This window comes from Marmota flaviventris, chromosome 2, assembly GCF_047511675.1.
Source record: "Marmota flaviventris isolate mMarFla1 chromosome 2, mMarFla1.hap1, whole genome shotgun sequence".
Taxonomy (NCBI): domain Eukaryota; kingdom Metazoa; phylum Chordata; class Mammalia; order Rodentia; family Sciuridae; genus Marmota; species Marmota flaviventris.
Genome location: NC_092499.1, coordinates 184,740,863 through 184,752,456, shown reverse-complemented (window position 1 = coordinate 184,752,456; position 11,594 = coordinate 184,740,863).

Sequence of the window (11,594 nt, the reverse complement as noted above, 5' to 3'; positions counted from 1 at the left end):
GTAGCACTAAATATATATATATATATATATATATATATATATATATATATATATATATATATATTTTTTTTTTTTTTTTGAATGAGTAAGTACAATCTGGCCAGCACTGTGCAAAATACTCCATGATGACTGCCTCTCATTTTATTCTAAAAGCTTGCAGAACGAGGAGGTTGAGAGACAGAGAGGTTCTTTAACTTGCTTGTACAACACACTGATCAACAAAACTAGAGCCAGGATTCCACTTCAGGCCTTTAAATCTAGAACGTGTGCCTTAACCATTATGTTTATGCATATGCATTTTTTTTTCATTCTGGTTTCAACAAAAATCTCCTTGGAATAAAGGGATGAGGGTGAGATGCATGGTTAGGACTTCAAGTGGTCTTAAGCCTCATTTGAAGTGACAAAGCAGCATCAAGTTCTATCACATATTTTCAGAATGGGAGATGACGATCCTTTTCAGAGGTGACGGATTCAGTATGGTCTGTTTTAGTTACAGAGTTGTCTTCCCCTCCCCCACCCACACCAGCAGTGAAAACACATTTGCTCTGAGCCATTAACCCTCTCTGGTTGTCCTGGTGACCAGTGGCATCTGAAAGGCAGCTGGATAAGGTCATGGGTCAGGCCCTAGCTATAGAAAACACACCCCAGGCCTTTACCTTTTCAATAACCAAGCTGGCCTTACCGACTGTGAGGGCTAATTGGCCCTGTCCCTTTGAAACAAGGACCTGGCATCGCTGGAAGTTAATCAAACGAATCTCGAATCTCGGAGGACACAGGCCAATGGTTCCCAAACCCAGCTCGCACTCAAATCACTAGGGAGGAGCAGGGACACACAGAGTCTTGCATCCCAGCCCCAGCTTCGTGAATTAGGATCTAGATTAGGAGATCCGGGAATTTGGATTTTTCCTAAGTTTCTCAGGTCACTTTTATGCACAACTAAAAACAGCCTCCCCTCTCATGTGCCACAGAGAACAATCTAGAGGGGTGGTGTTCCAGGAATCAAGCTGGTGAAAGATGGAAGGAGAATTAGTGTAACTTATATCTCAAGCTTATTGCCCAGAAGTGCTTATGACCGGAGGGAGAGGTGACGGAATGGGGACCAAGGCACAGGCATGCAAAGGTGAATTGAAACTCCTGCTTCAGTAGGAAGGAAAGAGCCACTGATTATAGACGACGCTCGAGACCCAAATGGCAAATGCTGGAGTGCAGCAGTGCTCACAGATGCAGGAGATGAGCTCTACACCTCCAGCGCCTGAAGTTGCACCCTATGTGACTGAGGCTGCCATGGCTGCTGTGATTGCCAGGGAGCCCCAGGTGCAGCCGAGGAAGGCAGCAGCTCTGGCTTGGCTCTACTCAGTGAGAGTACCATCCTCGACTCTTGGCAACTCTGCTTCCCCAGTTGCAAGGGGTGATCTATGAGGGCATCTAACAAGAAAGACCAGTGTCCATTCCAGGTCCTTTCTTTCAATTACTTTGGCAGCAGCAAAGATGAAGCTGAGCCACAGTCTCTCCATCTCCCGGGAGACCTTGGCTTCCCTTCTCCTCTGTAGATACCGAAAATCATATTCCTATAACTGTCACTTTTTAAACTTAGGTTCATATAAGGAATGACAGGCTGAGCTCATTTGGGGACCCTGGCTATGCCTAACACATTAATCTTCTATCAGGAGGTGACTTCCAACATCTCTTCTGTCACTTCTCTGTGTCACTGGTGACTTTTATTAGCAAGCACAAGACGGAGAACTCAGCTCTTACTCCTAACATGTGCTCCTTACCCCGAGCAGACCCTGTGGTGGCTGTGACCCTCAGGATGCTACAGGTGCGACACAGGTGTAGGGCTGACTGTACGAGACCAGAAGCTTCTGCTTCCTGTTTTCTGAAAATGTGTTCTGTAAATACATTTTCTTGGAACCTTGGACAATCATGTATGAAATCAAGCACCTGCTAGAGAGACCCTGAGAACACACAGAGAGGGAAAGGAACCTAGGTGACAGCCTTCCAGGAGAACCCATCCTCTCACCACCAGACATATGCATCAAGCCATGGCAGAATGGCAGACCAGGCCAGTAGCCAGATTGAGCACCTCCTGAGATACCAGTCCAGGTCGTGAGCAACAGAACAGAACAGCAAAACAGAGCTGTGAGACTCAATAAGATGGCTGCTCAAGTCACCAAGTTGGGGGGTTCTTTGCTACCCAGCCCTGGAACAGAAAATCAGAATGAAATCTTCTAGAGGCATAACCCATTAGTTATGAAAATAATAGCCTATCCACACAAGAGGCCAGATGTGTCAACTTTTTCCACTAAACTGTCCCCTTTAGCACAGGCTCCCATCTCCTTCCTTGCTGTCCAGGGGTGGGGTGGGGCATGAGCCTTTGAGGGAAAAGCTGTCAAACTGTCCATTTAAAGGAGTGATTCCAATTCCAAAAGTTTTTATTGAAATTTGTTCAAAATAAAGGAAAGTCCCTGGAAGTTCAAGAGAGGTGACTTAGAAGAGCACATGATGACCCATCTGGCCTGACTCTGCCCCTAAGAGTGGATTGCATCTGGGGGGAAGAAAGGACCCCCTGGAACTTGCCACAGGTGGAGAATTTCAATCAGAACCATCATTGAACACGCTTCTGCACCTCGGGGCTCAGGGAGAAAGTGGTAGGACCTTTCAGCTAAAATAGGCACATAACCCCGTCCCCCTGTTGTTCTCTAGTCTTCTGGTTCTATGAAACCAGGAGCACCCGGGTCCCTTAAAACTTCAGTCCAGAAAGACAAAGGCCAACCCCCAATTGTGATGTCCAGTGCAAACCAGATCTGCACAGGCAAAGAGGAAGTGCCAAGGCAAGGGCCCTGCTAAGATTACGGGCTGTTAATAAGGAAAGACAGAAGCCAGAAGTTTTGATGTACAACTCGACAAGCAGAGGTTAAGGGGAGAACCGGGGCAGGCTCATTTGCAAACTTGGTCCTGTTTCATTAAGTGAGAGCAGAGACAGCCTGTCTCAGTCCAGCAGAGAAGGAACTCATTATCCACGTAGGGAGCAAGAGATAAGAATCTTTTAATAATTGCTGGGAATTTTTTTATTACGATGTGGAATGCCAATTTAGGCCTCTCCTCTCGGGCTGGATACAAACAGCCTCCTTGGGAGTGAAAGCGGCTCCCCCCTGGCTGTGGTCATTAAGGACAAAGAGCAGAGAGACTTATGTTTGCTCTGAGAAAGGCCACAGCTCAGGGGCCCCGCTGGTTGCAGGAGCCAGGTCTCCACCAGGCGACCCCAGGACTGGCTGTCCTGCCTTCAGAGCTTTCTCAGAGCCCTCGAACCAGGCTGCCACCTTGTCTTCCAAAGCCTGGGATCCCTACCTCCAGCCAGTCCTGCCTCTCCTCCGGGCTTATCTGCAAGGGGCTGTCAGTTCCTTTCATTTTTAGAAACTTCATGTATAGGATTTAAACAGAAACTTGATGCTGTTCCTTAAGAGACAACAAAATTTCCTGCTCTACACAGTTCACTGTGAAAAGGACAAGTGCAGATTACATTGGGGGTTTTATTAGGTTTCACCTAGGCCCCTCTGCCTAGCAGGGAGTTGGCTATTTGTCTAAAAGGTAACTTAGCAAAGGGTTCGGGGTTAGAGATGCTAGAGCCCATCGGATGAATTTTCCTTTATGTAATCTGAGGGATTGAAGGAAAATTGAAAGGGAACGATTTTTGTTGTTGTTTTTATTTTTATTATTATTATTATTATTTTTTAATCTCGATGTGATTTTTGCCTCCTGATTTGGGACTAACCCAGAAGTATGACATTCCCACTGAGGAGTCTCTTGTTCCTCAATTGGAACCCCGTGTCCCCAGTCACCGTTTCCTCTGCTAGTGACTATAGTTCACCTAGCCGCTGAGGAGAAGGGAGATCAGACATCACAAAGCTTGTGAGCTGCTGATTCTCTGGCCCTGGGCTGTGCTGGGGGCGCTCCTCCATGCCCCCCAGCTGGGTCCTCAGCCCCCACACTCCAAAGGATTCCTACAAGGGGACCCTGGATACTTTCCACCCGTCTCCTTCCCTGTCTCCTTCCTGGCTCTCTGGGTCCCTTTCCCTTTGCCTCCCCTCCCCTCTCCCTACATCACGCCTGGCAGGGTAGATGCTAAATGACAGTGATGGTGGGTTTTAAGTCCAAGGTGTCAGGAGCAATGAGGCGTCTTTGAGTCAAACGGGACTCGCTGTTTCCATCTCCACAAGTGAGGGCACCGTGCCCAGGGCCAGAGGCTCCGGGAGCTGTATGGGTGTTAGCTCAGCGCCTGCTCCTTGGCTGGATTTCAGAAGGGCCTGAGGAAGTGCGGGGTGTTGCTCATTCCCTGGTGGAATCTGTGCTGACAGCTCTGAGGCTTGGAAGGTTCTGGGGGCACAGAGAGCAGCAGCTGGGAGGGGGCTGGCGGAGGGGGCTCTCCGTGGGCCTCTCTCACCTATTGGCCGATGAACTTCTGTGTTCTCCCCACAGCAGGGATTTAATTATTATTAATAATAATGGTGATCCTCATCGAACAAGGAACAACTAGGGCCACTGAGTGTTGGAGGCAATGAAGTGTTGTCATTAAGAACAGGTGACCCTGTTTGAATAATGAATGCATTGATCTTACTTCTAGCAGTGTGATACTGGAGGAGTTGATTCACATCTCTGAACCTCAGTTTATTCATCTGTAAATATGAACATGTGTGCTGGCCGCCAATGTTGGGATTCAAAGAGACAGAGGCCAAAGTGACCATGGGCCCAAATAATGGGATGCTTGGCAGAGTGGCGTGGGGAAGGGGGGGGGGTCTGTGTTGAAGTTATGAGTCCAAATGCTGCTCCCATCACTTCTCAGTGAACCCCTCCGAGTCTCAGTCTCCTTATCTAGTAAATGGGGTAATGGTACCCCCAATGCTGTTGAGAGAATTGGGATCATAGCTGGGGAATCTCCAGTGGAGGCAGTGGGGGTTAAGTCCAGTTAATACCAAAGAGAAATGAGAGAGAAAGAAGGGAAGAAGGTGTGGGATGAAAGTTCTCAGACTTGACTTCCCAAGACCCACATTGTCAGTCTCCTAACTTGTCACCCCAACCACAGCTTTCTCTATTCTGCAGCCCTGCTGCACCCTGCACACCTGCCCAGATGCACAGACCAGTCCATGCACACCTGCAAAATGACCTCACCTGCTTCTTCTACCGAGAATGGGCCTCCTTCTTTCTCCTTTTCTTCAACTGACATTGTATAAATCCATGTCACCTCCTTCTAAGAGATTTCCCTGACTGATTTTGAACCCTACAAAGAAAAAACGATGGGCATTTTCACGTGAAGTAACATTTGTTCTCGTATTAAGATGTTAAAAAAAAAAAGGTAGCCCTGGAGCCAGAGAAGCCCTTCTGGCCTCCTGTTCACTGTGAGCCTGAGCCAGAAACCTTGCTTATTTCTAGGATGACTTCAGAGTTAATACCCGTATTGTTTTGCTTCTCTCTTGATGTGAGCCAAAGGAATTCTCCAATGGCATTTTTGCAACTCCCATGAACTCCAGAGATAAAATAAGAAGGAAGGCCAATCAAGTAAAAAAATGAAATAAAAGTTTGTGGTGAGAGGAGGAAGCTGACTTCACGTGGTTAGAGATGGAGAAGAGAGAGATGGTGACGGCCCTGATCTCTGAGCATGGCCCCTGGCATTACACCATCCTGACCTTACGAACCCTGCAGCTGCCAGCCTAGTTTTCTGGCTCCCTATGTCTGCAGCCTCTTTCCCACTATCTTCATCACCTCCTCTTTCTTCGGACTTCCACTTCAATGACACCTCCTCTAAGAAGACTCCCGGGATTTCTTCATGTTGTTTATGTGACATGTTACATACATTCAGGTAACTCCCATTACTTTGTCTCCCTGCCTCCTACTAAACATTCTTTGATAACATTTATGGCAATGCAACATTATTTCACTTCATTTTTTTTTCCGTTTCATTGCCTTATGGGTTCATTAGTTTTTCTTTTTTTTTCTTTAATTGGTTGTTCAAAACATTACAAAGCTCATGACATATCATTTTTCATACATTTGATTCAAGTGGGTTATGAACTCCCATTTTTACCCCAAATACAAATTGCAGAATCACATCGGTTACACATCCACATTTTTACATAATGTCATATTAGTGACTGTTGTATTCTGCTACCTTTCCTATCCCCTACTATCCCCCCTCCCCTCCCCTCCCATCTTCCCTCTCTACCCCATCTGCTGTTGTTCAATTCTCTCCCTTGTCCCCCCACCCTTTCCCCTCACAACCTCTTATATGTAATTTTGTGTAACAATGAGGGTCTCCTTCCATTTCCATACAATTTCCCTTCTCTCTCCCTTTCCCTCCCACCACTAGTCTCTGTTTAATGTTAATCTTTTCCTCCTGCTCTTCCTCCCTGCTCTGTTCTTAGTTGCTCTCCTTATATCAAAGAAGACATTTGGCATTTGTTTCTTAAGGATTGGCTAGCTTCACTTATTTTACTTCTATAATTATGCACTTGGCTACATTTTCTCTCCCCTGTGTAATGTAAGTTTTGTGATTTTAATGACCTTCTTGTTTGCCACTGAACTTCAGTACCTAGAACAGGATCTGCTATATAGATGTTAATGCATGTTTGTTGAATGAATACATCAGGGCCCACGAGAGCTCTGGGTGGACTATGGAATAGTTCACTTGAAGAACTTCTTGAGGAAACATAGTCCCTGAGCTGCCCAGTGATCCTTGATGACACCACCTCCTGTCCTCCTCCTCACCTCCTCACTGCTTCCAACCATAAATAATTGCTCCTAAATCAAGGGCAGGGCAAAGTTAAAGTTTTGTGATGATTACTGATTAATTAAGACCCCTTTGTGTCTGAAAAATTCTGCATGGATAAAGGAAGAATTTGGCTTGGATGGCGAGGTTGCCAAGTATGTTTTGGGATCATAAGCAAAGTACAAGGCTGGGTTGCACAAACCCTCTTCATTTTATGCTTAAAACACTTGGCATCCCAGAAAAATGAGTTTAAACCTTACTAGAGTCAGACAATTTGCAGACTTAGCTATAATCTCTTCTACATAATTCCTCAATTCATTGCAAACCCAAGCTCAGAGCTCATTATTCACACACCAACAGGTGGACAGTTCCCGCTATGAAACGGGGGCACCTCTAACAGTTCATGTGTTGGAACTGGATGGAGTGGACTAAGACCTTGGCCAATTCAGTTAACTTTCTAAGTAAGTCTCAGTTTAGGACCTGCAAAATGGGAATGAAAATATCTTCTTTATGTGACATGTGACGAACAAGTGAGTCAATGTGAGCAATGCACTTTGCACAGAGGAAGGATTAAGAAAGAATTTGTTAATCTATGCTAATGCGTGTAGGGATTTTCTCTGCTGCAGAAATGACTCACCCTATTACAATACTCTGCTCCCTGATTTGCCCCATGCACAATGGCATAAACCAACCAATGTCCTCCAGCAGTGGATGCAGCCATGCAGGGGGCCGACATCTCAAGTATTTGATTTGGCAAGAAAAATGTCCGAGGCCCACAGTGGAATCAGCAATCTGATTTCCTGGGATGGTCGTGGAAAGCTTGAGGGCAAAGTGTCTTTCTAACTGAATGCTGGCCATGAAAATATTGCAGAGAGGGCATGTGTAAAGGCTCAGAAATGTAGGTGGGGACAACCTCCCAGGGAGCCAAGGATTCAGGCTGGACTGTGTAACGCCTAGGGGTAGAGTGGTGACAGACACAAAACAAGTCACAAGGGTTTGGTTGTGCTTTCTTCTGAGGTCCTTGGAGAATCTAAAAAGTCAGAGCAGAGGGTGGGTGAGGAGCATGTGCTCAGATTTGGAATGGAAAGGGGGCATGCAAGGAGCATCTGCCACGGAGAATGGTGGCAGGCAGGTCATTTGGAGGTTAGTGCATTGACCCATTCTAGAGATACAGCCTCACCTTGACCAGGGGAGCAGCGGGGAAGATGGACAAAAGCCAGAGACACTTAGGAGGCTGGGTGGAAGGACTTCCTAAATGGCTGTGTAGCACACATCTGAGTGATCGTAGCTCCTTGGAGCAACAACCAAACTTGGTGGGTTTCATCCGAGTGCTTCTGTGCTTCTCATCCTGCCAGCTGCCCGTCAGTCTCTGGAGGAGCTGAGAAAGCAGGTAAGCCCCTTCCCATTTCAGCAAGGATTGGAAGATGGGCCAGCCGCGACCTGACACGTGAGTGCCAAGGAGGTCGGCAGGTCAGACTGCAGGAACAGAAGGAAGTCGGCCAGGCTGTCTTCCCAGAGAACACTGCCTTCGGAGTTCCCCCATTCCTAGCTTTCCCCTGGGTTGTTGATTTTTCTGGGATATTGCCTTTGAGGTGGGAGCAGTGTGGCCTCAGAAGCCAGCAGTTTCTGGAATGATCTCCTCTTTTTGTTGACCTCTCCCCAAAATCATTGGCCTGTTTCCTTCCTTCCTTCCTTCCTTCCTTCCTTCCTTCCTTCCTTCCTTCCTTCCTTCCTTCCTTCCTTCCTTCCTTCTTTCCTCCCTCCCTCCTTCCCCCCTCCCTCCCTGCCTACCCCACCTCTCTTTCTCATGACCCTTATCCCTGGATGTACCTGCCCCATGTTTTTCTGTCTAGTGTGGATTATCTGCTTCTCCACTAGAATGAAAGATCCATGAAGGAAGGTCTTCATCCTGGTTGTATTCTGAATTCCCAGGGTTAAACATGTGTCTGACTCCTCTAGAGGGCCCCTTTGGCTGAATGGAAGAGTGAGTGCAGAAGCTGTTAAGGACCAGGATAAAAGCCTTCCAGCTCTTGAATCTCTTCATTAACCTGGTGAGCTGGGTTCCACTGTTGCTCCCATCTTATGGAAATAGAAGTTTTTAAAGCTCACATTACACCTCACCCGGGTGATACTATCACCATGCAGAAGAGCAGGTGGCCCAACTTTCTGTCTCCTAGGAGAGGTGATCTATGGGGGAAAAAAAAAAAAAAAAAAACCTAAAGGAAAATGAAGTAGAATGGAGGCCTCTCACTTTTGAATGACCCTGGTAAAGAAATTTCACGCGCAGGTATCTGTAATCCAGCATCCTCCTAGACTAAATCCCGTTGGGGAAAACCATGATTTTGAAAATCACTATTTTCCAATGACCTGCCACCTTCTATTTGCTTTAAGCCTTCCTCAGGACCAACTTGCTGCCTGCCTTTCTTGCCCTTCCATCTCTTTGTACCTTCCTGGATGCCCTGTGTGCGTCCCACCTTTCATCTCATTCCCCGTGACTCCCCCTTGTTCAGACCTTTCTCATTCCCGTCTCTGCATTCCAGCCCACACACAGACCCTGATGCTACCTCAGTCTCAGTTTTGATCTTAATAGAAATTTCAAAACCAATCCTGGAAATTTGTTGCCATTAATGGAAATTGCAGAGCCCAGGATATTAAGAGGGGCGGTGACTAATGTGGGGGGGGGGGGCTGATTTAAAATTTAAATTATTTGCACACTCGGAGCCTGCACATATATCTTGGTATTGATCGTAGCTCTTTGGAAGCTATTTTCGTTTTCAGCACACCTATAAGGCTGAGATTTATACAGCGTTTGGTGTTTAACTAGCCTCCTAATGCACCCTGTTGCACCATAGTATTAGTGGGCGTATTGTAAATTTCAGTCTCGGCTCTGAATTGATTTGCTTAGTGGAGTTGAATTTAGGCCATTAAAATAAATAAATAAAATGAATAAGGGAGACTTCCAGGCCCTCACATTATATTAAAATCAACCAACGTCAGACACAACCTGCAGACTCATGATTGGATTTGGAGTGGAGGAATCCATGGAGGATTCCTTTTAATGTGGTCGAATGTAGTAAATACCAGTGGTGCATAACTTAAAGAGGGACTAGGAATCAGTCCATGCATGTGTTCCCTGAAGCAAAGAAGGACTGAATTCAAATCCTGATTTATCCACCACAATTGGGTTTTTCTTGTTCCTAATTTCCAAGTGAGTGATGCTACCCAGTGATTAGATACTGCTCTACTCTTCTTCTCCTGGAAATCTCATCTCATTTCAGTTAACCTTGCCGTGTTCAGTTGGATTCTGAGATATGTTCAGCTTTTGGGGGAAAATAGCTTCGACTCTCCTCTAAGGTTGATGTTTGATGACCTCTTGCTTTAGTGACATCTCAGAATTGTTAAGGGTTCTCAGTTTTCTCAGTTTTTTTTTTTTCAATATTCTATATGAATCCAAAGGTCTGAGAGCCCACCAAACTAGCAGGATCTGAGACAATTGGAACAGAGACGCAGGTCCAGATTAAGGCCTATTATTCCTCCTAGACAAGAAAAACTGTTCTGAAATTCAGCAGTTTATTGCTTACTCTTGATTCGCTTGGAAAAAAAAAATAATGCCTCAGTTTCCTAAACAGTCGGTTTAGTGATGCTGCTCAGTTGGGCTGGCATTTTATTGGGATTCAGATCACAATAGTCACAGTCATTTTCAAAACTAGGCTGCCATCACAACTTCTCTCTGGAGGAGAGCCAGGTCCATGGAGGCTAGGTGACCGGAGTCCTGGTGGCTCCAGGGGACGGTCTGTGGGGACATAAACACCAGCAGCCCTCCATTTCTCCTCATCTTGGTCAGGCAAGGTCTTCATGACTTCCATTCAGCCTGGGTCCCTTAATTAGTCATTTCAGAATCTCCCAGAGAGAAATGATCCTCTCTCCAAGGTATGGACCAATGTCTCTGTGGATGTTTAGCCCCTGAAATGTGAGGTGGATGTGACTTATCCAACTTTTCAATAGGCCTTGTTTAACCCAACTCCAGTCCCACCTTGCTCTGACTACAGTACCCAGAGGCCTGTTAAGTGGATTTTCACACAGGGTGAGTCCTTGTGTTGGCTTTGTATCGCTGCTTTGAAGAGGACCCGGGACCCACAGAAGAGGCTTCTGGCAACTTCTCGATGGTTCTGCAGATGTCCTTGGAAAAAAGAGGAAATTGAATACTTCTATGGGAACAGATGGAGGGGCTGAGAGGGAGCTGTGCATGGTCAACACCTGATTCAATCCAGCCTTCATATCCCCACAGGCAGCATCTTCCCAAATTGAGCAATCCACTCTTTTGCTCAAAACCCCTTCAAAACAGTCCACTGTCACACAGAATAATGTCCAAACCTCCTCACCTGGCATGTATAGGCCTCTTTCAAGTAGCATCTGCCTCCCTCACCTGCAGCATCCTACCTTCCAGCTAGAGGATTCATAGGGTCCTGCTAGCACCTATCCCCCCTTTAGAAACATCCATCTGTCAAGACCTATTCATCCTATTGAGAGAATGCCCAGTGCATATTTCTCTCCTGAAAAAAAAATAATAATAAAAGAGTAGGAAGAAAAGCTCACAAATACAAACATCTGTTTCTGTTCTCTGATATTTACCTCTTCCTTTCCCATGACTCCAACATTTTCAAGAATGGTAAGTTTTGATGGGACTCACATGCCTCAGGTCAAGGTCCCACACAACCCTCAGAGCATACACACTGCCACACCTCTCCAGTTATATGCATTCATTTTTGCACTGTCATTAAAAATATAAAACACACTTCAAGACAGTATGACTCTCTCGTTTCTCTTAGAACAC